This window comes from Carcharhinus amblyrhynchos, chromosome 29 (genome assembly GCF_965287045.1).
Source record: "Carcharhinus amblyrhynchos chromosome 29, sCarAmb.v2.hapA, whole genome shotgun sequence".
Taxonomy (NCBI): domain Eukaryota; kingdom Metazoa; phylum Chordata; class Chondrichthyes; order Carcharhiniformes; family Carcharhinidae; genus Carcharhinus; species Carcharhinus amblyrhynchos.
In genome coordinates, this window is record NC_137352.1 from 19,473,525 (window position 1) to 19,497,819 (window position 24,295).

The 24,295-nt window shown below is 43.4% G+C and overlaps 1 long non-coding RNA gene across 1 annotated transcript; it reads left to right on the forward strand.

The window, feature by feature from the left end:
* Positions 1–1,744: 1,744 nt before the first annotated feature.
* On the forward strand, positions 1,745–17,084 carry LOC145359835 (uncharacterized). The gene is made up of 3 exons (XR_013889640.1): positions 1,745–1,987; positions 10,869–10,924; positions 14,992–17,084. It is a non-coding gene; the product is annotated as an uncharacterized LOC145359835 (long non-coding RNA).
* The last annotated feature ends 7,211 nt before the right edge of the window (positions 17,085–24,295 follow it).

The following is a 24,295-nucleotide window of genomic DNA, read 5'->3' on the forward strand; positions in this document are numbered from 1 at the left end:
AGGAATAGCAATTTGTTTTGTTGTTGAAGACAACGTTGTAGCCAAGGTTGGGCTTGCCAGCCCTGTTACTATTCAGCAGGAATTGCTGAGCTGACATGGGTGGCAGGGTGGCATTATGGTTAGCACTGTTGCCTCACAGTGCCAAGGACTCGGGTACCCCTATTGTATTGTAGGGCACATTAATACTGCAATGAAGTTACTGTGAAAATCCCCTAGTTGCCACACTCCGGCACCTGTTCGAGTACACAGGGAGAGAATTTAGCATGGCCAATGCACCTAATGTGCTTATCTTTGGACTGTGGGAGGAAACTGGAGAACCCGGAGGAAACCCACGCAGAACAGGGGGAACGTGTAAACTCTGCACAGACAGTGACTCAAACCGGGAATCGAACCCGGGTCCCTGGCGCTATGAGGCAACCTTTAAGGAAATCAATGGCAAACAATATCACAGCTCTCTCCATCCTACATATCTCATCTGCCATACTTCTGGAGATTTAAAGGGGTATTTACAGCTTTAATGCTACATGATTGAAATAACCACTTGGCAATGCATTCTGCCACTGAATACAACACAGCTCTGGGACTTCCATTTGTTAATATTATCTGCACTGACAATTACAGGGGCAAATAAACAAAAGACTTGCTTTATATAGCACTTGTCATTATCACCACCAGGTGTTTCAAAGTGCTTTACAATGACGTACTTTTAAACTGTACTTAAAGTTCTTAAAATTTATTTATTAATGCCATAAGTAGGCTTACATTAACACTGTAATGAAGTCACCGTGAAAATCCCCTAGTTGCCACACTCAGGTGCCTGTTTGGGTACACTGAGGGAGAATTTAGCATGGCCAGTACACCTAACCAGCATGTGTTTCTGACAGTGGGGGAAAATCGGAGCACCGAGGAAACCCACGCAGACACGGGGAGAACATGCAGACTCTGCACAGACAGTGGCTCAAGCTGGGAATCGAACCCAGGTCCCTGGCGCTGTGAGGCAACAGTACTAACCACTGTGTTGCCTTTATCATACCCTCTGAACAATACCCTCTGAACTCTATACAAATACACCACCTTGGCATCCCTCACATCAAGCTAACTGCGGCAGAATCATGATTTTAAAATCACGAATAGATTTTGGCTTTGTGTAATAGCTGACAGTGGGAACCAAAGTTAATGTTAAACCTTTATTTATTAGTCATAATTAGGCTTACACTAACACCGCAATGAAGTTACTGTGAAAATCCCCTAGTCGCCACACTCCGGCGCTAGTTGGGGTACACTGATGGAGAATTTAGCATGGCCAATGCATTAACCAACATGTCTTTCGGACTGTGGGAGGTAACCAGAGCACCCGGAGGGAGCCCACGCTGACATGGGGGGAGCATGCAGACAGACAGTGACCGAAGCTGGGATTCGAACCCTGGCGCTGTGGGGAAGCAGTGCTAACCACTGTGCCACCGTGCCATTGTGACAGCGAGCAAATTCAATAGAAATAAAACTCAAGAAAGTTATAAAGCAGCCTAATAACACGTTTTAAACATTTAACAGTTTCAGGCAAAGTCAAAATCTATCCTAGCATGTGTTGCAGGCTTGTTTCAGGGAATAAGGAAGGTGGTTAAAAAAAAGGTGGTCTCCGTCCTTGAAAGATACCATCAGACTGTTCATGCATATTCATATCAACTGAATTTGAATAACCTGGGTATTGGGGGGGAGGAGCATGCTGCCCTTGAGTTTTAAGCACAGCACCTGATTCTCAGGAACCATCAGAGCTAAAGCAGCAACTGACACCTCATCTCTTAGGAAATCCAGAGGACAATCCAACAAAGAGGAATGGCTTCAGTTTTGCCAGTGCTACTCCTTTGCCTGTTTCTTCAGTGCAAAGCATCTGCAGAAAAGCTGTGCATGATACAAAATGCTACAAGTGGAGGAGAATTCACCTTAAGCATTTCCCCAGAATACTATAAACCAAACAAAGCCTACAATGGTGAGTTGCTGATCTTCACAAAGGCATAGTTTCTTCTTTGGTTCAACTGTTCTTAAAGCATTTCAAATTGCCGCTAAAATCTGTTAAAATTCTTCTGTAAGGTGCAGACTTTTAAGCTTGTCTGTTTTGCATTCCACAGAAACCGTTCAGGTGAATGAATCTAGCCTTCTTTTTAGATTTCTTTTAGTTTGTCCTTGGGCTTGTATGTTACGAGGTAGACTGATTATTTCTCCCTCTAAGCCAAGAGCTTATCCACATTCAAGATTTTGCTCAGCAAGAATTTATAAATACATTTTGTTTTAAATGACAGTTTTTGACTTTACCATACTAGGTGCACAGAGAAAATCTTCCTGATTGGGTGTATGAAAGTTGACGTTTCACTGCATTTAAGGAATATTTAAAGGTTTTCTGGAAATCTTGAGTTTAAACCATCTATATTAATTGATTTCTAAGCCGGCTACCTGAATAGATTACTACCTGCCTGCAATATTTGTTCAGCTGCGATGCACATTTAAATAATTTCTGTTTGGCACCTGTACAGGAATAAAATGAAAGGCTCTGGAGCAATTAGCAATTTGGCATGATGAAATATAGAAAATAATATGAATGAGTCTTTTCAAAGATAGATATATCATAAGATACTAGCTGGACTTTAGCAGTCATGTTATGATAGATGGAGATCGCAAGGAGCATATCAATAATCAATAAATGATGGCGCAGTGGTTAGCACTGCTGCCTCATAGCGCCAGGGACCCGGGTTCGATTCCCAGTTTGAGTCACTGTCTGTGCAGAGTTTACACGTTCTCCCTGTTCTGCATGGGTTTCCTCCGGGTTCTCCAGTTTCCTCCCACAGTCCAAAGATAAGCACATTAGGTGCATTGGCCATGCTAAATTCTCTCCCTGTGTACTGGAACAGGTGCCGGAGTGTGGCAACTAGGGGATTTTCACAGTAACTTCATTGCAGTATTAACGTGTCCTACAATACAATAGGGGTACCTGAGTCCTTGGCACTGTGAGGCAGCAGTGCTAACCATAATGCCACCCTGCCACCCATGTCAGCTCAGCAATTCCTGCTGAATAGTGACAGGGCTGGCAAGCCCAACCTTGGCTACAACGTTGTCTTCAACAACAAAACAAATTGCATTTATAGAGCTTCTTTCGCATAGTAATGCACCTCCAAAGTGCATTATCAGATACAAAATTAATACCCACCTCCCTCCCTTCCCAAAGAGGGACAAGTCACCAAGTACCTGGTCATTGGACCCAAAAGATGTTCAAGGTCACACACAAACAATGGTGACTTGGGGAAAAGAAAAAAAGTAAAAACATAACCTACCCTGTGCAGAAGTTAAATATTAGGAATGTCCTTACTTTCTTTCTTCTTCCTTTGGAATAGTGGGTGGTGCGGTGGGTTGGAAAATGATCCCTGACAATATTTTGAGTTTAAATTCTTTGGAATGGTGGTATCTTTTCCCGATGGCTGTGCAGTGAGATTTTTCAGATTAAACTCAGTTCCTAAAGGGTAAGAGGCCACACCCCAGACTGGGACAATGATTTGCACACTTTACTTGTTGCATGGGGATTTCCCAGAGCCAAAAGCATACAGTTGCCTTCAGGAGGTGGTTAAGGACAGGATTAAAAAGATGTGTCTTAAGTGCTTCCAAGAGACAGAGAGAGTTGGCAGGTCAGCTGGGTGTGGGAAGGGAATTCCTGAGTGTTTGGAATAAATGGTGGAATTCTCTGCCACGAAAGTTGAAAAGAGGGATGCGGGGAGATGATACATAGCATGATAGCTGGAATCACTGAGGGTGTAAGTATGCGGAAGAAGCCGGGGGAAAGGCCAATGAATCACATCCCAAAGATATTAAAAGTTAAAAATAAAACTTTATTTATTAGTCACAAGTCAGCTTACATTAATACTGCAGTGAAACTACTGGGAAAATAACCTAGTCGCCACACTCAGGCACCTGTTCGGGTTACACTGAGGGAGACTTTAACATGGTCAATGCACCTAACCAGCATGTTTTTGGAGTGTGGGAGGAAACCAGAGCACCCAGAAGAAACCCACGCAGACACAGGGAGAATGTCGACTCCACACAGACAGAGACCTAACCTGGAATCCAACCTGGGTCTCTGGCACTGTGAGGCGGCAGTGCTAACCACAGTGCCACCGTGCCGCCCGGGATTACAAAATAGCACTGAATTTATAAACAAGCGTTTTGAAATCAGTGATTGGGAAATAGGGAAGAAATGGAATTCAGTGAGGAAAAGGGTGACATGAATAGAACTTACTTGCTGCTGGATAGGATTCCGTCAGAGAAGCTGTTAAAGTTTAAAGTGACAATGAGAACATATGGTAAGGCTGGAAATAGACAGAATTGTACAGGTGGAAATAAGTATCCGTGTCTTCAACTGCTTGGATCCTAGTCTCTGGAATTTCCTCCCTCAAGATTTATATGTCACCTACAGTCGTGATCAAGTTTTAGGCTTCTTCTGACCTGTTATTTCTTGGTAGGTTTCCTTTTTACCTCGTTATGAGATACTGTGGGAGATATTTTTCTAACTGCAGTTGCTGTCGTGTTCTGGATGTGAAGTTGGAAGCTCAGCTTAGATTCGGGGTGTTGTGGACACATGGCACAGTGGCAAGATAGTTCAGACTGCTGCCTCATGGCGCCAGAGACTTGGGTTTGATTCCTGGCTTGGGTCATTGTCTGCACGGAGTCTGCACATTCTCCTCGTGTCTGTTGGTTTCTTCCGGGTGTTCCGGTTTTCCTCCCATAGTCCGAAAGACGTGCTGGTTAGGTGCATTGGCCATGCTAAATTCTCCCTCAGTGTACCCAAACAGGTATTGGAGTGTGGTGACTAGGGGATTTTCACAGAACCTTCATTGCTGTGTCAATGTAAGCATACTTATGAGACTAATTCATAAGTTTAAATATATTGAAACTTGCACATGACACAACATATTGATAAGGAGTCCAAGGCAACACTGGGTGGGGGAGAGGAGTGTGCAGATGGGGAAGAGATTTGGAAGTGATGATAGGCACATGGAGGAGGAAATGATCTGGCTATATTGGAATTAGAAAATATAGGATTGTGCTACCCTAGAATTGGATCAGAAAACTAAAATGCTAGATTAAAGTAAAACAGTTGTCATTCCACAAACTATGGAAGTATTAAGAATAATGAATGTTTTCAAATGGCCTTTGAGTCTCTCGGGATGACCAAGATGTTGTGTTTGTTTGGGCACTAAAATTACTTGTAAAGGATTAAGAGAAATAAATACTGACAGTGTAAACTGTTGACTTGAAACCCCTTTGAGACGAATGGAAGCCTTAACTGGAGAGGTGGAAAAATCCAAGCTGGACATTTTAAAGAGAATCATAGGATGACTGATGTGGACTGGACTGGGGGGAACAACGTTTGAGAGACATGTCAGTTGACAAAACCTACCACAACTCAACACGAACTTAGAATTTATTTCAGTAACAACAGAAATATTAGATAGGTGCCATGAGAAACATTCTTTTGGGTGAAAATTGTAAAAGGAAAGAAATGTTATATCTGACCCAGGAATATTCCACAACTGGCATAAATTTCCAATAGGCCACTATCTCACACTTACCAACCTGCTTCCACAGTTGACATTCCATTGATTTATATTTGAAGTTAGTGGCCTGGCTAAGGGAACGGAATGGTGTTCCGTCTTAGTTGAATCATAGAATTCTACAGTGCAGGAGGAGGTTATTCAGCCCATCAAGTCTGCACCAACCACAATCCCACCTAGGGCCCTTTCCCATAACCCCATTTATTGACCCTACAAATCCTCTTCACATTAAGGGGCAATTTAGCATGGCCAATCAACCTAACCAGCACATCTTTCGATTGTGGGAGGAAACCAGAGCATCCGGAGGAAACCCACGCTGGCATGGGGAGAACACGCAAACTCCACACAGACAGTGACCTGAGGTAGGAATTGAACCCCGATCCTTGGTGATGAGGACATGGCCAGATACGCAGAAGAAGTTATTTTATTTTCTGCTTTTAAAAAATGCCCTTTCCTGGACCTCAGAATAGCTCCATTACAATGTAATTTTCTTATCCTATCGGTAGCTAAAGACATGGCCCTTGAGAGAAACTGGCAGATTAATGTTGTTAGCCCTGTTTTTATGCTTATGACTCAATGAGGCATACATTAACATCAAGATGTATGATGATGGTGCAATACCAGTGTTAGCCACATAACTTGGTCATTCTTCCACTGCATCAGCAATCAACATTTGAAATAGGAACAGAGAAAGGGAAAGGTGAAGGTCTGCACTGTGGTTAGCACTGCTGCCTCACAGTGCCAGGGACCCAGGTTCTATTCGAAGCTTGGGTCATTGTCTGTGCAGAGTTTTCACCTTCTCCCTGTGTCTGTGTGGGTTTCCTTCAGGTGCTAGGTAGGTGCATTGGCCATGCTAAATTCACCCTCAGTGTACCTGAACAGGCGTCTGCTTGTGGCAACAAGGGGATTTTCACAGTAACTTCATTGCAATGTTAATGTAAGCCTACTTGTGATACTAATAAATAAACTTTGATAAGAAAATGCCTGAGTGGAAGATGTTGCCTGTTTGCATTTCTGTTTGGCTTATGAACTCTACCCTGGTTGATAGGGTGAATGTAATGTTTGATAGCTCTGAGGATCTTGTTTGACTGGATAGCGGCCCCTCAATCCACTTTGTAATAAGAGCAGACCCATAGTAAAACATTAGCACTAATGTGCCATCCTCACTCAGCAAATCAGTAAAAAAAATGTGTGTGGGAAACACTACACTGGAGAATTTTCATCGGAGATGGAAATAAAAAATAAACCATTTTCTTATAAGTGAGCAAAGACTTGGAATTGGAAGTGTTTGATGTTAAATGTTGACTATTTAATTTCTCAGTTTCAATACCTCACCTGGGTGATCGAAATCAAAAGACATAACAAAAAACTCCAAATCTAACCATGTGGACATAAAGAAGAAACTGTCATTGTTGGCGATAGGGGTGCATCAGTGTTTGATGAGAAAAGGTTGTTTAAATGTTGGGTGGCGATCCTTTAAATAAGTATTTAAGTAAACACCGACATCTAATACTAAGTAGTACACTCACAAAAACCACAGTCATACAGCGCAGAAAAGGCCCTTCACTCATCCAGTCTGCATTAACAGTAGTGCGGCATGGTGGCACAATGGTTAGCACTGCTGCCTCACAGTGCCAGGGACCGGGTTTGATTCCCCGCTTGGGTCACTGTAAGTTTGCATGATTCTCCCCATCTCTGCGTGGGTTTCCTCCGGGTGCTCCAGTTTTCTCCCATAGTCCAAAAGATGTGCTGGTTAGGTATATTGACCATGCTAAATTCTCCCTCAGTGTAGTCATCAGAGTGTGGCGACTAGGGTACTTTCACAGTAATTTTATTGCAGTGTTAATGTAAGCCTACTTGTCATACTAATAAATAAACTTAAATCAGCAATAAAGGTGCACAAATCCCATTTTCCTGCATTTATTATCAACTATTGTATTTTGAGACTATGACCAGAATTTTACTGCTCTGCCCACCACAGGAATTGGAACTGGCGAGGGATGGACAATGAAAAGGTCCGTTGACCTTGGACAGAATTCGGGATGAGCGAGGCCATAAAATCCCGCCCAGTGCATGGTGTCAATGAGTTGAACATTAAACTGGAATTGGTTAAAAGAATGATAAGCCATGTTGACCAATTTATGGTCAATAAGAAACTTTAATTACTGTAATTAATGTGCAAGTCATTGATATTATTCCTTATTGTTTACACCCAGCCTGGTTAATGACTTATAACAATCCCAACCTATACTTTGGAGGAAAATATGACCCTACAACCCTCACATTCTTGGAAATTCAAAGCACAGTGCACACCTTTGTTTGCCTGTTGGGTAGCAGGCATGATGTCTCACCAGTATTTACATCAGTCACATCAAAGAGTAATGTTACACTTTCAGAGACTTCAGTGAACAGCGACACATTTATTTACAAGTATCCACAAGAGAAGCAACATATCTGCTGCTAGTTCTGGAATGCCTCTGCCCAGGAGAACTTCTCCCCCTGGGGTGATTCCCCACTCTGAGTCACAATTGGTCACCCAAGCCAGGCGGCCTTTACTCCACTGTGTTGCCCTGAAAGGGACAATCACCACACAAAGCCTTTGTCAATTGAAATTGTTTCTTGTGAAGTCTCGAACCAAATTCTGTAACTTACAAAGAGGCGGTTCTTGTCAGTGAATCACGTCCCAAAGATATTACAATGCAGATCTTGACACTAATGCGTGCAGCACAAATTAAGTTCACACACCCTTCAAATTGCAACCAAGTGACCTTTCTGTTATATTCTGCCCTAGAAGTAGATACATTTTCACATGTTGCATTTCATTGCGATTAACAGTACAGTATGTTTGCTTCCTCCCTAGTTACCATTGGCGGAAATAGCAAACTTGTTGAAGTGGCCCTCTCAGCTTCCTATAACAATAGCAGCTTTGGGATGTGGATGAACAAAACTTCAGGCTGCAATGGAGTTTTTGGGAACAGAACCCTACCATTCAAAGAAATATGGAACTCTCCGGATTTCATGATCATGATGCCTGTTGAATTCACGTATGTTGAACATTGTCTCCCTCATCATAAATTCTTACAAGTTGCTTCCCCTTGATGTCCATTCAATGTGCTATAGCTGTTACTGGCATGAGTGTAATATGTAGAATGCAATACATAGAAGTAAAAAGCCCGCGCACCATTTGCCATAGATGCGATATCATGAGTTTGATAGATGGGCGGGATGTTTATAGAACCATAGAATCCCTACAGTGCAGAAGGAGGCCATTTGGCCCATTGGGTCTGTATCGACCACCCTAGCCCTATTCCCGTAATCCCACGCATTTATACCCTCTAATCCCTCTGATGCTAGGGTCAATTTAGGATGGTCAATCAACCTAACCTACACATCTTTGGACTGTGGGAGGAGACCGGAGTGCCTAGAAGAAACCCACACAGACACAGGGAGAATGTGCAAACTCTGTGCAGACAGTGACCCGAGGCTGGAATTGAACCTGGGACCTGGCTCTGGCTATTCCTTTCGGCAGAATCTTCTGGTCCCACTAATAGTGACGGTGACGGCAACCCCCTCACCCGCTGTGGGTTCCCCAGTAGAATAGGGTGCGAACAATGGGAAACTCCCATTGACAATGGTGGGACTGGAGGATCCCTCCACCGGCCTATGGTGAGCTGTCTCCGTCGCTGCAAAACATGTCATGCGGGGGTGGGGTGAGGGAACGCTGAAAATCCCACCACTAGTATCATTTGTTCTGTTCTTCAGAGTCCTACACCTGAAATATACTCCAGAGATGTGCGGATTAGGTTGATTGGCCATGCCAAATTGCTCCTTAGTGTCAGGGGAACTTGCAGGGTAAATAGGTGATAGGACCTGGGTGGAATTGTTGTTTGTGCAGACTTGATGGGCTGAATGGCCTCCTTCTGCACTGCAGGGATTCTATGGTTCTAAGATGAGTGGAGGTAATGTAATCTAAATGACATGGATGTAGTAACTGTACAGGCATTGAAGCTTTTACTTGATGCACTTTTACCTGATTGTTTCTCCAATAGTTACATTTTGCCTATGCGGATACAAAATTGTCTGTAAAAAAACAGCAACTTGTATTTGCCACCTTGAACATGGGGTGCTTCACAGGCGAGTTTTGAAGCAAAATATCTCAACAAGACAAAAAGGGCAGTAGTAGGCCTGGCCAGATGCTCAAAAGCTTGGTAAAATGATTGGAAACAGAGATGGTGATTTGGAGCTGTTTAGGGTTGGAATTCCAGAGATTAGGACCTTAGAAATTAAAACAGTGGCCACCAATGATGGAGAAATCAAAATCAGGAATTCTGAAGGAACCAGAACTACGGTTAATATAGATATCCCACAGTATTGAGTCATTGAAGGAAATTAAAGTGATAGGGAGCGTTAAGGTCACAGAGAGATTTGCAAACAAAGTCGAGAATTTTAAAATTGAGGTTTCACTTAACTGGGGGGCAATGTAAGTCAACGAGCACAGAGCACACTTTACAACTGCCCATTTATCTCCTAGAAATCACTAGTTTAAGCTTCATGTACCTCATCAAATATATATCCTACAATCTTTGATTGCATTAACATGATAATGAATCACATTAGTAACACTTCATATTGTGTATTCATGTGAAAGCTGGAAGTAAAAAAGGAAAGGTTAGCTGATCCATCAAACATATTGCATCCACTACCTCTCTCACCAAATACCCATGACTTGCCACATAGCTAGCAAAGAACAATGCAAACTTTGCTCTGAGTGGGCACCCTAGCAGAGCAGACAATTTGCTGTCCCACCTCCAAAGGGTTCAACAGCACTTCAAAGGTATTTCAATGTCTGTAAAACCTGTGGTCATAAAATGCACTGTATAAATGTAAGCCCTGTTTTATACATCAGATTAAGATAAATAGACCAAACACAGATCCTTGTTGCAGTGACTCATAATTACTCAAGATAACAATCATGGTGAAAATACTTGAAAAATAGAACAAAGTACATTCGACCCATAAGTGCCATCTTCATTATTCAAGGTAGACGCATCACTTATGATTAAAATGAGGGGAAAGTCCAAAATTGCAAATAAGTTTCTAGTCGGATTGCTTTTGATTTTCATTCACACATAAATAATGAGGATTTTTATGACTTGTCCATATTTGGTGGGCAGAGAAATTTCCTGGGTAGATTTTGAGGATAAATTAATGTCTTTTAATATGTAATTCTAAATAAAGGCATGTGACATTCATAATTTTCCATTTTTCATCTAGAGTCTATGTCATGGCTGGAGGTGTAACTTATGTCAAGAGTAAAAGCATCCGATCAGGTAGGATTAATTTAAATGTTTAACAATGAATGGATCAATACAATATGAGTAAGTGCTTTTCTGTCATTTTGATTTCAATGAATTTTTTAGTTTTCTTTTTCTGTATTATTTCTCAAGTTTTGAACATTCAAGAGAATGTTTTGAATTCTAACCTCCACCCCACCCCCCCCACCCACTCCCTTCAATAACTTCAATAATTGAATCTGTAATTGTTTTGCTGTGATAATACTAAATTGGGAGTCTTGTGGTGCAGTGGCTAGCTTCCCTGCATTGAATTCAGAAGCTCAAGGCTCAAGTCCAGGAACTGATGGCTAAGGAAGGTGCAGTCACAATAAAGAAAAAAGAACAGTACAAGCACAGGAACAGACCCTTCAAGTCTGCGCCAATTATGTTGTCCTACTTAGACCATTTATATCCCTCTATTAAACAAAGAACAAAGAACAATATCAGCCTGGGAAACAGGCCCTACGGCCCAACGAGCCCACGCTGCCATCTCAACACTACCTCTCTACCCATGACCCCTATCTAACGTTTTATGGCCATCCAGATTGAGGGAAAATTGATTTAGGGACAATTTATTCCTGCCAATCAGCCTAACAGCACATCTTTGGGGTGTGGAAGGAAACCGGAGCACCCGGAGAAAACCCACGTGAGCACGGGGAGAATGCGCAAACTCCCACAGACACCGGCCCAAATCCATGTGTCTGCACAGCAGTCAGCGATAGTCACTGAGCTGTCGTCTTGCCCAGTATCTTGTCCAGTTTAGGCACACACTAACAACATCTCATCTGTTCATGTATCTATCCCAGATAAGTCTTAAATGTTGCTAACAATGTAACGATGTTGAGCATCAACCTGTAAATCTTTCTAAGGCGCACAAGTGGCAGGTGGTAAAGAGCGGGAGAGGTTCCTGTCAACTGTGTGTTGGGAAGAAATTAGAGCCCCGATTGTCAACGTCCACAGCTACACTACTCATGTAAAGACATCTGTTGCAACAGTAACTCACACTCCTCAGAAGGTTAGCTAAGTTGGCTGGATGGTCAACACAGATCAGGTTGGCGGCAACAGCACAGAGTTTGATCCCCATTCCGGCTGGGGTCGATTGAATACTTGCCTCCTTGCTCTAACTGTGGTGAGGATTGAGGCATTGTGAATCCAACCTGTCTTTCTGAGTTATATGGACTAAAACAGTTTGGATTCCTATCCTGACCTATCTTATCTGAGTTAGTTGGGGAAGCCAATGGAATGCTACATTTGAGCAGAATACCAATCTAAAAGCAAATTACTGAAGATGCTGGAATCTGAAATAAAAACAGAAAATGCTAGAAAATTTCAGCAGGTCTGACAGCATCTATGGAGAGAGAATAGAGTCAACATTTCGAGTCTGGGGAACCCTTCGTCAGAGCGCTCCTGAGAGGACAAGAGGTCATAGCCTTAAAATAAAGGGTAGCAAATTTAAAACAGAGTTGAGGAGAAACTATTTCTCCTAAAGGGTTGTGAATCTGTGGAATTCACTACGCCAAATTGCGGTGGATGCTGGGGCAGTAAGCAAATTTAAGGAGGATTAAGACAGATATTTAATTGGTTATGGGTTGAAGGGTTATGGGGAGAAGGCAGGAAAATGGGGATGAGGAGCATATCAGCCATGATCGAATGGCGGGGTGGACTTAAAGGGCCGAATGGCTGCTCTCACCATTTATAAAGAGCTGAAATGTTGGTTCTATTCTCCCTCAACACATGCTGTCAGATCAGCAGAGATTTTTCCAGCATTTTCTGTGTTACATCAATCTACCTAATTGCTTAGGGAGGGCACTGCTGCCTTTCTCCTAATCATTGCTCAGTGAACCTGAAGGGTTTTCAGATGAAACAGAATTTGTTTTAATCTGTCATGCCCACCATTTATCATGGTCTATGATTCTCTTAATGTCTGTCCACTTGGATGGGTTGCCAGAGGGATTTTTAGGGTGGGTAGAATCGTACCTTGGAACTGTCAAGATCGGAGAAAGCAACCAGGACTAAGAAAAATATAAGCAAATGACTGCAGATGCTGGAATCTACAACAAAAACAGAAAATGCTGGAAAATCTCAACAAGTCTAGCAGTATCTGTGGGGAGAGAATAAAGCTAATGTTTTGAGTCTGGATGACTGTACGTCAGAGCTCTGACAAAGGGCCATCCAGACGCAAAACACCAGAAATAGGAACCCTGGCTAATTCCCTCATGGGACATTGAGGATGATAATAACACAGCAGTAATTGTTCTCAAGTCCCAGAACTAAAAAACTTAAAACTGTTCTACAAGAAAGTACCGAATTGTGATTTTTAAAAGGCTGGGGAATTTGAACAATGCACAATTGAATTAAGTTTATTTATTTATTCGTGTCACAAGTAGGCTTACATTAACCCTGAAATAAAGTTACTGTGAAACTTCTCTAGCTGCCACACTCCGGCACTTGTTCGGATACACCGAGAGAGAATTTAGCATGGCCAATGCACCTAACCAACATGTCCTTTGGACTGTGGGAGGAAACCGGAGCATCCAGAAGAAACCCATGCTGATATGGGGAGAATGCGTAGATTCTGCACAAACTGTGATCCAAACTGCGAATCAAACCCAGGTCCCTGGCGCTGTGAAGCAGCAGCGCTAACTACTATGCCTCAAGTGGGATGACTATACACTTTGTGCTTGATAAACAAAAGGTGAATTTGAAACCTGTTCAAGCTGAAAAATGCCCTTGAGCTAAACATTTAAAGCTGCTGGCCCATCCAATGTAAACAAATTCCTAAGAAATATTATTGTTCCGATTCACTGGCCTGGATTGTCCATTCCTGCCTAGGGCAAGAGTCCACCCGGGTGGGACAGACAATATGACAGGCCAGCCAAAGGTCAGGAGCAGAAAACCCTGGCATTAGAGTAATTTACGCCACGGCTGGGAGGCCATTCAATCCATTGAACCCATGCCAGCTCCCCATGAAACAATCATATTAGTCACATTCCCCCATTTGGACCCTGGAACATTGAAGTATTTTTCTTTCATGTGGTGATCCAATTTCCTTTTGTTTCTGCTTGCACTACTCTTGTGGGAAGTGAGTTCCAAGCTATCACCACTCGCTGTATAAAAACACCTTCATCATATTCCCCCTTGCATCTCTTGCCCAAAATGGTAAATCTGTGAACCCTTGTACCAGCAGCTAATTGGAAGAGCTTTCACTAATCTACCTTATCTACGTCTGTTATGATTTATTACCTTTTATCAAATTTCTTATTAGTCTCCTTTGAGGAGAACAACTCCAGCCTTTCCAAATCTAACCTAAGGGCAGCACGGCGGCACAGTGGTTAGCACTGCTGCCTCACAGCATCAGGGTCTCAGACTTGGATTATTGTCTGTGCAGATTCTACACATTCTCCCCATGTCTGCGTGGATTTTTTCCGGGTGCTTCAGTTTTCTGCCACAGTACAAAAGACAAGCTGGTTAGGTGCATTGGCCAATGCTAAGTCCTCCTTCAGTTACCCAAATAAGCGTCAGAGTGTGGCGACTAGGGGGTTTTCACAGTGACTTCATTGCAGTATGAATGTAAGCCTACTTGTGACACTAATAAATAACTTAAACTTAGCCTTGTAACCAACACCCACCCCCACCCAATTCCTGAAACCTTTTTACAAATCTTCTCCACACTCTTTCAAGGATCTTCTCATTTTTCCTGAACGTAGTGACTAGACCTGGACACAATACTCCAGATGGAATCAAACCAGAACTTTATATAGGTTTGATGTGGAGATGTCGGCGTTGGACTTCAGTGGGTAGAGTAAGGAGTCTCATAACACCAGTTTAAAGTTCAACAGGTTTATTTGGAATCACGAGCTTTTGGAGCGCCGCTCCTTCATCAGGTGAGTGATGGAGTAGTACCCCGAAAGCTCGTGATTCCAAATAAACTTATTGTACTTTAACCTGGTGTTATTACATGGGTTCAGCATTAGTTTCCTCCTTTGGTATTCAATGCGTATGTTTATGAAGCCCAAGATTCTAAATTCTTTGCTAACTTAATAAATATGATGGTTTTCACACAGCTTCAATGACCACTGCTGCTCCAACGACAAGGAAGGACAATATGACCACACATGGCAACAATAGCACCATGACCTATGCTTCAACTATTAAGGCTACGGCAGGTGCCATTACCTTCAAGCCACTGGGTGGATTCGCCAGCGTTCTCTTGCTATTCATTTCAGTTCGAGAATTACTCTTCTAAAAGATTTGAAATGCCAACCTTCACAATTCCTAGCAACACAGTCTGTCACTAACAAAAACAGCCAGAAAGGCTCTGAAACTACTTTGAGTCCTTTTCCATAACAAAAAAACACATACATTCTTTTCCTTTGCTGTGTCAATCTTAAGGGACCAAAATTGGGAAATGCATTTTATAGGAACATTATGCTTTCTATCAAAAAAGAAGTCTGAACATCTGCCTTAATCATTAAGACTGTTCTCTGCTTCTCACTGTTTCAAGTTTCAGCTTATGTCCAGTTCAAACAAATTTAGTCAATCACCTTCTACTCTTTACTGGACTTCTGTACAGGGATGTAAATAATATAAAGAAGGCTATTACATAAACACTAAATAATAGCCTTGCTATGCACAAAGTTGAACTTTATTGGTAATATAAAATCTTTTAGAATATTAGGCAAGACCTTTGAAATGTCATTATGGGTCGACTAACTACCTTGAGATTTTTTTTAGTTCTATCCATGATTAATAGCCAAATCTTTCCCAGTCCTTTATTGTATTTGCTTTGCTATCTATAAGCTTGGGTGCAAGCAATATCACAATGTGAGTATGCAACACCTTCAATGTGGAGGTACTATCAAACTGGCTCAGATGTTAGGGTTGCCTTATTTTTATGTGTCTTTGACAAGCAGTCGCACTTTATCCCTTGCCCAACTAACAAGGCAGATACAAGTCTACAGCAAACACAAGATAAACCTCAATCATTAAAATACCTACATGGTTGAGCTATAGGGCCAAATTCTCCGACCTCACCCACGGCTGGTATTTTCCGGTCCCACTGCTATGAGCGGAGATTTGGCTGGGCGCCAAAATCTCCATTCTCACTGGTGGCAGAAGCGGGCATGCGAGAGTAGAGAATATCAGTCATTAAGTATGTAATTAGTTTCTATTTCTCAAGGAGGCTACTCCACTCTGCAGATTATAACAAATGTCTATTGGGCTGACAATGTTCTATATCATTGAATAGTTGCATAATACAAGTGGATAATATCAATAGATTATCACTGGAGTGTCATGGCGTGGTGGAAGACAATATTGACTAATGGCTTCCAATCTAACCTTTTTTTTAAGCCGTTAGAACTGCAAAACAAATCATCAAACTGAATCAAAATTTCATCACTTTGTTTTGTCTCCTGGCAGTTAAAATATTAGATTGTTGCTGTTTCCTGAAACATCAAATTTAGAAGTCCCAACAAGCGTGCGATTGGTAATCATTTGGCTTTTGTGAAATTTCCTGCTTTACACAGTATAGCAAAGTACAAATCCTTTACAAACTAGTTTTGTTTCTCAGTAATGAAGTAGCAGGCAGAAGAATTTGATGTAAATAGGGCAAACGCTCATCTGGTAATATTTGCTCAATGTAACTTCTAACCTAATCCATCTTCATAATTCCCAAGCCATCGACCTCATGCAGTCATTCAAAGTGACAATCTCAGGAACACTGCTTGCTGGTCACGTAGTTAAGTGGTTTCTTCTCATAAGAGATATCGTTAATCCTAAATAATAAACATCAATCATTGTTTTGGTTTGACCTTTTGCATATTTAACCTAATTTCACCTCTCCCAATTATTCCCCTTTAAATATATATTGATCTTCTATTGGTATTCAATGCAAGAAGAATTCGAGACAATCACAAATGATACCTAAGGCAATAATCTTTTGAATCACTGTACATGTTATGAAGCCCTGTAGACATTGGCCTACAGGCCTGATAATTCCCAAAAAATGAAGTATGTATTTGCTGGTATCGTGTCAAAAGATAAAGCCAAGGTTGAAAATTGCTGTTCGAAATATATTAAGCTATTTATAAATACGCTGAAGTGATTTACAAAAGCATTGTTAATGTCATTAATAAAAGTTGAACTTGATCTTCTATATATGTATCTGTGTTGCTTTTTTCTGAGAAGTGTAATTAACGGTGCAGCATTTTAGCCACGTTCTTTGCCTCAGAGATTTAAAACAGAATGAGATGGGGAATCTGGAGATCAGGTGCAGAGTCCCTGCGGTGCAAAAGGAGGCCATTCGGCCCATCGAGCCTGTACCAACAACAATCTCACCCAAGCCCCGTAACCCCATATATTTATTCTGAAAATCCTCCTACAACTAAGCGGCAATTGAGCATGGCCAATCCACCTAACCCCTGCACATCTTTGGACTGTGGGAGGAAAGCGGAGCACCCAGAGGAAACCCACGCAGACATGGGAAAACGTGCAGACTCCACACAGACGGTCATCTGAAGCTAGAATTGAACATAGTCTCTGGCACCGTGAGGCAGCAGTGCTAACCACTCTGCCATCCCACTGCCCTACAGGCTCTTAGTGATGGGCAATAAATGGGCATAGCCAGCAATATCCACATCCCTAAATGAAATATTTGAAATAATAAAGCGTAAAGTGTCTTGCATCTTTTGGAGTCTTAAGGCACTGCAATTTTTTACAGCCAGGAAGGCTTTCTGCATTCCTGTACAGGAAATATGTTAAAAGCTGCAGGCACTTCTATAGAATTATAGAATCCTACAGTGCAGAAGAAGGCCATTCGGCCCACTAAGTCTGCACTGACCACAATCCTACCCAGGCCCTATCCCCATAACCCCATGCACTTACCCTAGCTAGTCCCCCTGACACTGAGGGGCAATTTAGCATGGCCAAGCAACCTAACCAGCACGCCTTTGGACTGTGGGAGGAAACCAGAGCACCCGAAGGAAACCCATGCAGACACGGGGAGAATGTGCAAACTCCACACAGACAGTGACCCAATCCAGGAAAGGGGCCCAGGTCCCTGGTGCTTTGAGGCCGATAGTAGTCATGATGTGGATATGCCGGCGTTGGACTGGGGTAAACACAGTAAAAAGTCTGACAACACCAGGTTTCAGTCCAATAAATCGGTTGGACTGAAACCTGGTGTTGTCAGACTTTTTGCTGTGAGGCAGCAGTGCTTACCACTGTGCCACCTTGCAGCTGTCCTTAGCTAATAACTTTTTAAAAATCATTTTGGATTATTGGTGAGCCTTCACTTCTGTGGTCAGTTACAGTTTGCATGCCGCCACAGGAGTCTGCTGGAGGTTTCAAGCAAGGGATGATGAATAGTGTGGTACGTAGGTTCTATTGAGATGGTAGATAGCATGTGCAGCTGTCAGAGAATGCTGTACCATCTAAACTAAAGGCAAATAGTTCTTGCCAAACTGCCTTGCGTTGTGGCCCTATTTTTAGTGTTTCACACTTGGCATCACTCCCGATTGAAAATTGAGGGGAGAAAATTGTGAGGGATTCAAACACAAACATAAAAAGCGAAGGCACCCCCCATTATGTAGGCTCTGTTGGTATCAGGGAAGAGGCCTCAGAATGCTTAGAATTATGTCAGGCCAACAGGCGAGTAAATAATTGCAGCTACTTAAAGGCTGACCTACACAGCCAATACAGTAAGAAGTCTCACAACACCAGGTTAAAGTCCAACCACTTTATTTTGTAACATAAACAGGGCCTAGTTTTAAGGCTGATAAAATTGGATATCCTAAATTAAAGAATTGGGCATATTAAAAATCAAACAGTCAAACCTCAGGCAGGCCAATTGTACAATACACAAACCTGTCTGGGCCTGATGCATCAATCTCCCCTGCACCGTACTGATACTTAGCAAGAGATCATTGCACCCCATTGAAATGCACCAGCCTATTGTTAGAAGCCCAGATCAGGCCAGACTTTGTCACCACAAGTTCCTGCAGTTGGCTTAATCTGATAACAGGTTACATGTAAGCAACAGCATGAAGATGGACACCTGAGGGTGGACCCTGGTGTCCTGTCAGGCAGACATCAAGAAACCCACTGGGTATTGGAACCCCTTCCTGGGACCTCATTGGCTGGAAGCCAGAGAAGTTTCTGGAAAGGCAGGCAGGCAGGGGATAAAGGAATATACTTTCAGGCACCGGCAATGAAGACTCACGAAGACTCGATGGAGGAGGCGACCGTTGACCATTCGGAAGACTGACCAGAGAAGAGAGAAGCTGTCATCGAGACTCACCTTCATGATGATTGACCAGAGGGACTCAGAGAATCAAGCCTGCAGTTTTAACCAAACCAGCTTTGTGGGTAGTATATCTGATTTTGGGGTATCCTCTTATTTTATTTGGGTAATTTAAGGGTTAGTAGTGTTATAGTTAATAAACTTGTTGAACCTTTACTTGAGTTTGTCCTTTGTCCATCTTGCAAATAAGAGCACCGGGGTAAAACCTTAGAGTAAGCAAACTAGTCAAGCGAATCAGAGATTTTTAAAAGTACAACAGTGGCACCCCAGGTGGGATTTAGAAACAGACCCATTAGGATTTCAATTGGGTAATACAATATGTCATCACCCAGCTATCTTGGTTAAACTCCACCCAGAGGCAGAGCACATTCTAGGGTCCGATCTGATGAGCAAATGCAACCTATCTTTTGACCCCGCTAATTGTTGCATTTGGCAAATGCCAACCAGCAGTCAGTCCCCAGCGGAGGCGGCCACCGGCTGATACGTAGACTGAATCTCTACTTTTGGAGAATTGTGGATCAGGCCCACAGAAATGACAGAGGACCCTGAAGCACAGGGTATATTAGCCAAACACACACAAGCATTCGCCAGTCACAAGCATGACTGCGGCCAAATAACAGGGAAGGTAATCATAGAAGGTCCTGACCCTAAACCCCAAAGACAGTACAGCTTCCCTAAGCAAGCCGAAGGGAGAGTGGCCAAGGTGATTAGCAGTTTATTAAAACAAGGAGTCCTGCGCCCTGTTGCTTCCACTAACAACTCCCCCATATGGCCAGTAAGGAAATCGGACGGTTCCTGATGGCTTACAATTGATTATCGATGCCTAAATCAGACCACCCCCATCATAGCCCCCACAGTGGCGACTAGCCCAGAAGATATGATGAAACAAGCCCCACACGCAAAACTTTTCACAGTGTTGGACATCAGTAATGGTTTCTGGTCAATTCCCTTAGATCACCACTGCCAATACTGCCTTCACATTCCAGGGACAACAATATACCTGGACGTATTTACCACAAGGTTTTCATAATTCCCCCTCCATATTTCACCAGCACTTAGCAAAAGGCTTAGAGGGATTCTCCAAACCAGAATGTTTGGTACAATACGTAGATGATCTCCTCTTACAGACTGAAACAAGAGGTGAACATCAAAAGTTATTGGATGAACTGCTGACCCTCCTCACGACATTAGGATTAAAGGTAAATCCCAAGAAAGCACAGATCATGAGATGACAAGTCTCCTCCTTGGGCACAGTAGTGACTGAGGGAAAGCATGAGATAGAAAGGAAGCGAATTGAATCTGTAATACGTCTTCCCTTACCAAAGGACGCGAGTTCCCTGCGCTCCTTTCCAGGCTTAGGGGGATACTGCCGCAACCATATAGACGGTTTCACCACTAAAGCTGCTCCCCTGTCTGAACTTTTATGAGAAAACACCCCGTGGATTTGGACTGCGCGACACACACAAGCAGTCTCAGACCTCAAACAATCCCTTGCACAAGCCCCTGCCTTACAGGTACCCAACCCTGAACTCCCCTTTGCCCTTGAAGTAGCAGCCACCAACACCACACTAGCTGCCATGCTCCTCCAAGAACGGCACGGACGACTTGGCCCAATTACTTACACTTTCCGCCTACTAACTCCGGTTGAACAAAGTTTTTCGGTGTGCGAAACCCACTTATTAGCGGTTTTCTGGGCAGTGCACTGCTTTAACTATATAGTCAGCTCGAATCCTCTCACTATACTTACAGAACACACCCCCATACAGCTACTGCTAAATGGCTGAATTAAAGATGGGACGGTTAGTCAAAACCGTACTGCATGGTGGACACTCACGTTACAGGGGTCAAACACATCCGGGTCCCCACATTCCTGGCAGACAACCTAACCTACGGTGGGGAGCCCCATGAATGCCAGATTCTGGCAATAAAAGACCTCAAGGGGCCATTTTTGCCAAAACAAAAGAGGGGAGGAGCCACGGGAATGGGACAAACCCAGACACAGGACAGTTTAAAAATTTTTGTAGATGGGTCATCCATGGTGGAAGAGGGAAACAGAAGGACAGGATGTGGGATATATGTGGAAGACCACGAAGGCAAGCCCCTGAGGGAGATAGATTTAAAACTTCCAGCACACATGAGTGCACAAACTGCAGAACTGGCAGTGATAGCATCTGTAGTCAGGCATCTTGACCTGTTCCCCACGCCTACAGACATACACTCTGACAGTATGTATGTCTGCAACAGTTTAACAGACTTCATGCCCCTATGGGAAGCCAAGGGATTCATATCAGCAGATGGGAAACCTCTACCATCAGCCCCACTGTTAAGATTTATTTTCCAGGCTGCCCAAGGCCGGGAGTATGGCATCATTAAAGTAAAGGCCCACCACCGCACCTCCTCACTTGGGAACATAAGGGTGGATGAATTAGCCAAACAGGGTGCTAGAGAGGGGGAATTTTGGCAACCAATAGTTACAGAGCGAATTGAAGCTGTGACTGTTAACCAGACCAAGGTCAAAGTCCTAAAACAAGCCCAGATCAGTGACCAGGACCTGAAACTCATTCAGGAAGGGGCAAACCCTGCCTCCTTTGAAAAATGGCGAGACGCCATATCAGTACGGGATGGGCTTGTCCTTAAGGATGGCCTATATGTGGTCCCAACTAGGGGCCGTGACCAAATCATTTTCCAAAACCACGATGTCCAGGGCCATCAAGGGGCAGGAACCACAAGTGAGCGAATCAAAGGGTTGTGCTGGTGGCCGAACCTAGAACAGGATGTGCAGCATTATGTCGATAATTGTATCATCTGTGCACAGAACAATCCTGATAAATGTGCCCACAAAGGGGAACTGAGGCATACTCGCCCTATAGAAGGTCCCTGGACAAATCCCCAGATTGACTATATTGGTCCCCTACCGCCCAGAGCGGGAGGTTACAGATACATCCTGGTCATCATAGAAGCTTTTCCAACCCTCACTAACACAGCCAAGGTCACGGCTGACATCCTAGTGCAGCATATATTCACTAGGTGGGGCCTTGCTCGCAGCATCAAATCGGACCAGGGCACTCACTTCACTGCTCAGGTAATGCAACTCATAATGGAATTGTTCGGGATAAAGCAACAATTCCACATTGCTTACCACCCCCAATCTAGCCGTGTAGTAGAGAGGATGAACCGTACCCTCAAAGATATGATCCGGAAGACCGTTCAGCAGAACAATCACTCCTGGGACAAAGTCCTCCCCTTCGTATTAATGATAGTGTGCAAGTCCATATCTAGTTCCACCGGATTCACCGCCCCGCCATGTCCTCATGACTGGGCGACCTATGCGAGGAATTGAACCTTTACTCAGGCTGGATCTGTCCGGGCCTGAAGTCACGGCCCTTACCCACGAGAATGCCGTGCGAGCCATCCTAGAAAACATACAGGCTGCAGCCGTTAGGATAGGCAAACGGAAGCAGCAAAGCAAGGCCTATTTTGATGGTAAGGTAAAACCCATCAAATATGAGGTTGGGCAACAGATTTGTAATGATTGTGTAAAGATTTAAGCAGGAGTTAGTCAGGTTTTTAATTGGTAATGGGTTGAAGGGTTACAGGGAGAAGGCAGGAAAATGGGGACGAGAAGCTTATCAGCCATGATCGAGTGGTAGAGCAGACTCAATGGGCCGAATGGCCTAATTCTGCTCCTATATCTCATGAATGGTTTGGAAACCTTTTCTTTAATCTGAGAATGCAGAGCACTTGGGGAAAACAAAGGGTTTAACAAATTGAATCCACCAAGTGTTGCGGTAACCTGAATGATATGTACCTGCGCGTGCAAATAATTCCCTTCAGTCAAATTTTCTTCGATGTTTTTACATAGTAAATGTTGCTGAAAGCTCTAAACTTATGGAATGGTCGGAAAAGCTTTTGGAATAATTTAATAATTCCACACGGATGACATGCAAAAGGATATGGATGGCAATTACATAACATTTCCACACAGTTTTGTAATGATTGTGTAAAGACTTAAGGTCAATAATGGACCTTGGGCTCCAAAGTCAAAGCTCAGCAAGAATGCCACATTGTGGTTCACCTTATTTTACAATAATTATTTATTTTGACTTTCAAATCTGTCTCGAGTTCACGGCTTCCCTAATTTGCTGTTAAGTTTTGTGTTAGTTTAATTCCTTGTGTGAATATTACCCGCTTGCCCCCTCCGCAGGGTTTTGCGGGTTTTGCAGCCCAAATTTGGAGCGCATCTGAATACGGGCACCATATTGATTGCAAGCCAGGACAAAGTCAACTTCATGTCAACCACTCATTTGAAAGATTTTTGCATCTGGCCAATGCAAGCCGTGCAGCGCATTGTATGAGTGCATCATCATGGAACAGCTTAAAGCCAATCTGCAACTCTGGCGGAGGAGAGGCACTGTGGCTGGCTAGAGCAATGAGAAGTACTGAGCTGAGGAGAATCTAACCTGGGAGAGTGTGAGGAATGGCACAACACGTAAGGGGTTGCACACTAGATACTGCACAACAGGCTTTGTTTAAGAGGTGGAAAGATGAGATCCTTTATCTGCAATGAGGAAGGAGGCCTTCAAAACTCCTGCTCAAAAGACAATGGAAAAAGGCAGCTATGGGGGGTGGGGGTGGGGGGGGGTGGTGGTGGTCAAAGGCTGTAGGCAGGCCCCAAGGCCCTGGGCATAGTGCTGTAAGACTTCACATATCTGGCCAGTGACTATACCTTCCAATGTCCTTGCACCGCTAGCCTCAGCACTGCTGCTTATCTCACCACTTTCATCTAGCAACACTCTCTATTAATCAGGAATTAGATTGAGCATTCATTGTCTTCATTCACTTTAACCTCACATACTTAGCACTGCTACAAACCTCATGCTGATCATTAGCCAGCTAGCGCTGACTGCTGCCATCCACAGCTGGACTTTATAGGTTGTCCTCCAAGGCCACCTGGAGGACTGAGAGACAGCTGCCTTCCACTAACCTTGCAGCATGTTAACATCGCACTGGAGAGGCCTGGACAGGCAAAGCACACTCGAGACAGGCCCTGAGGGGATGCACAAGGG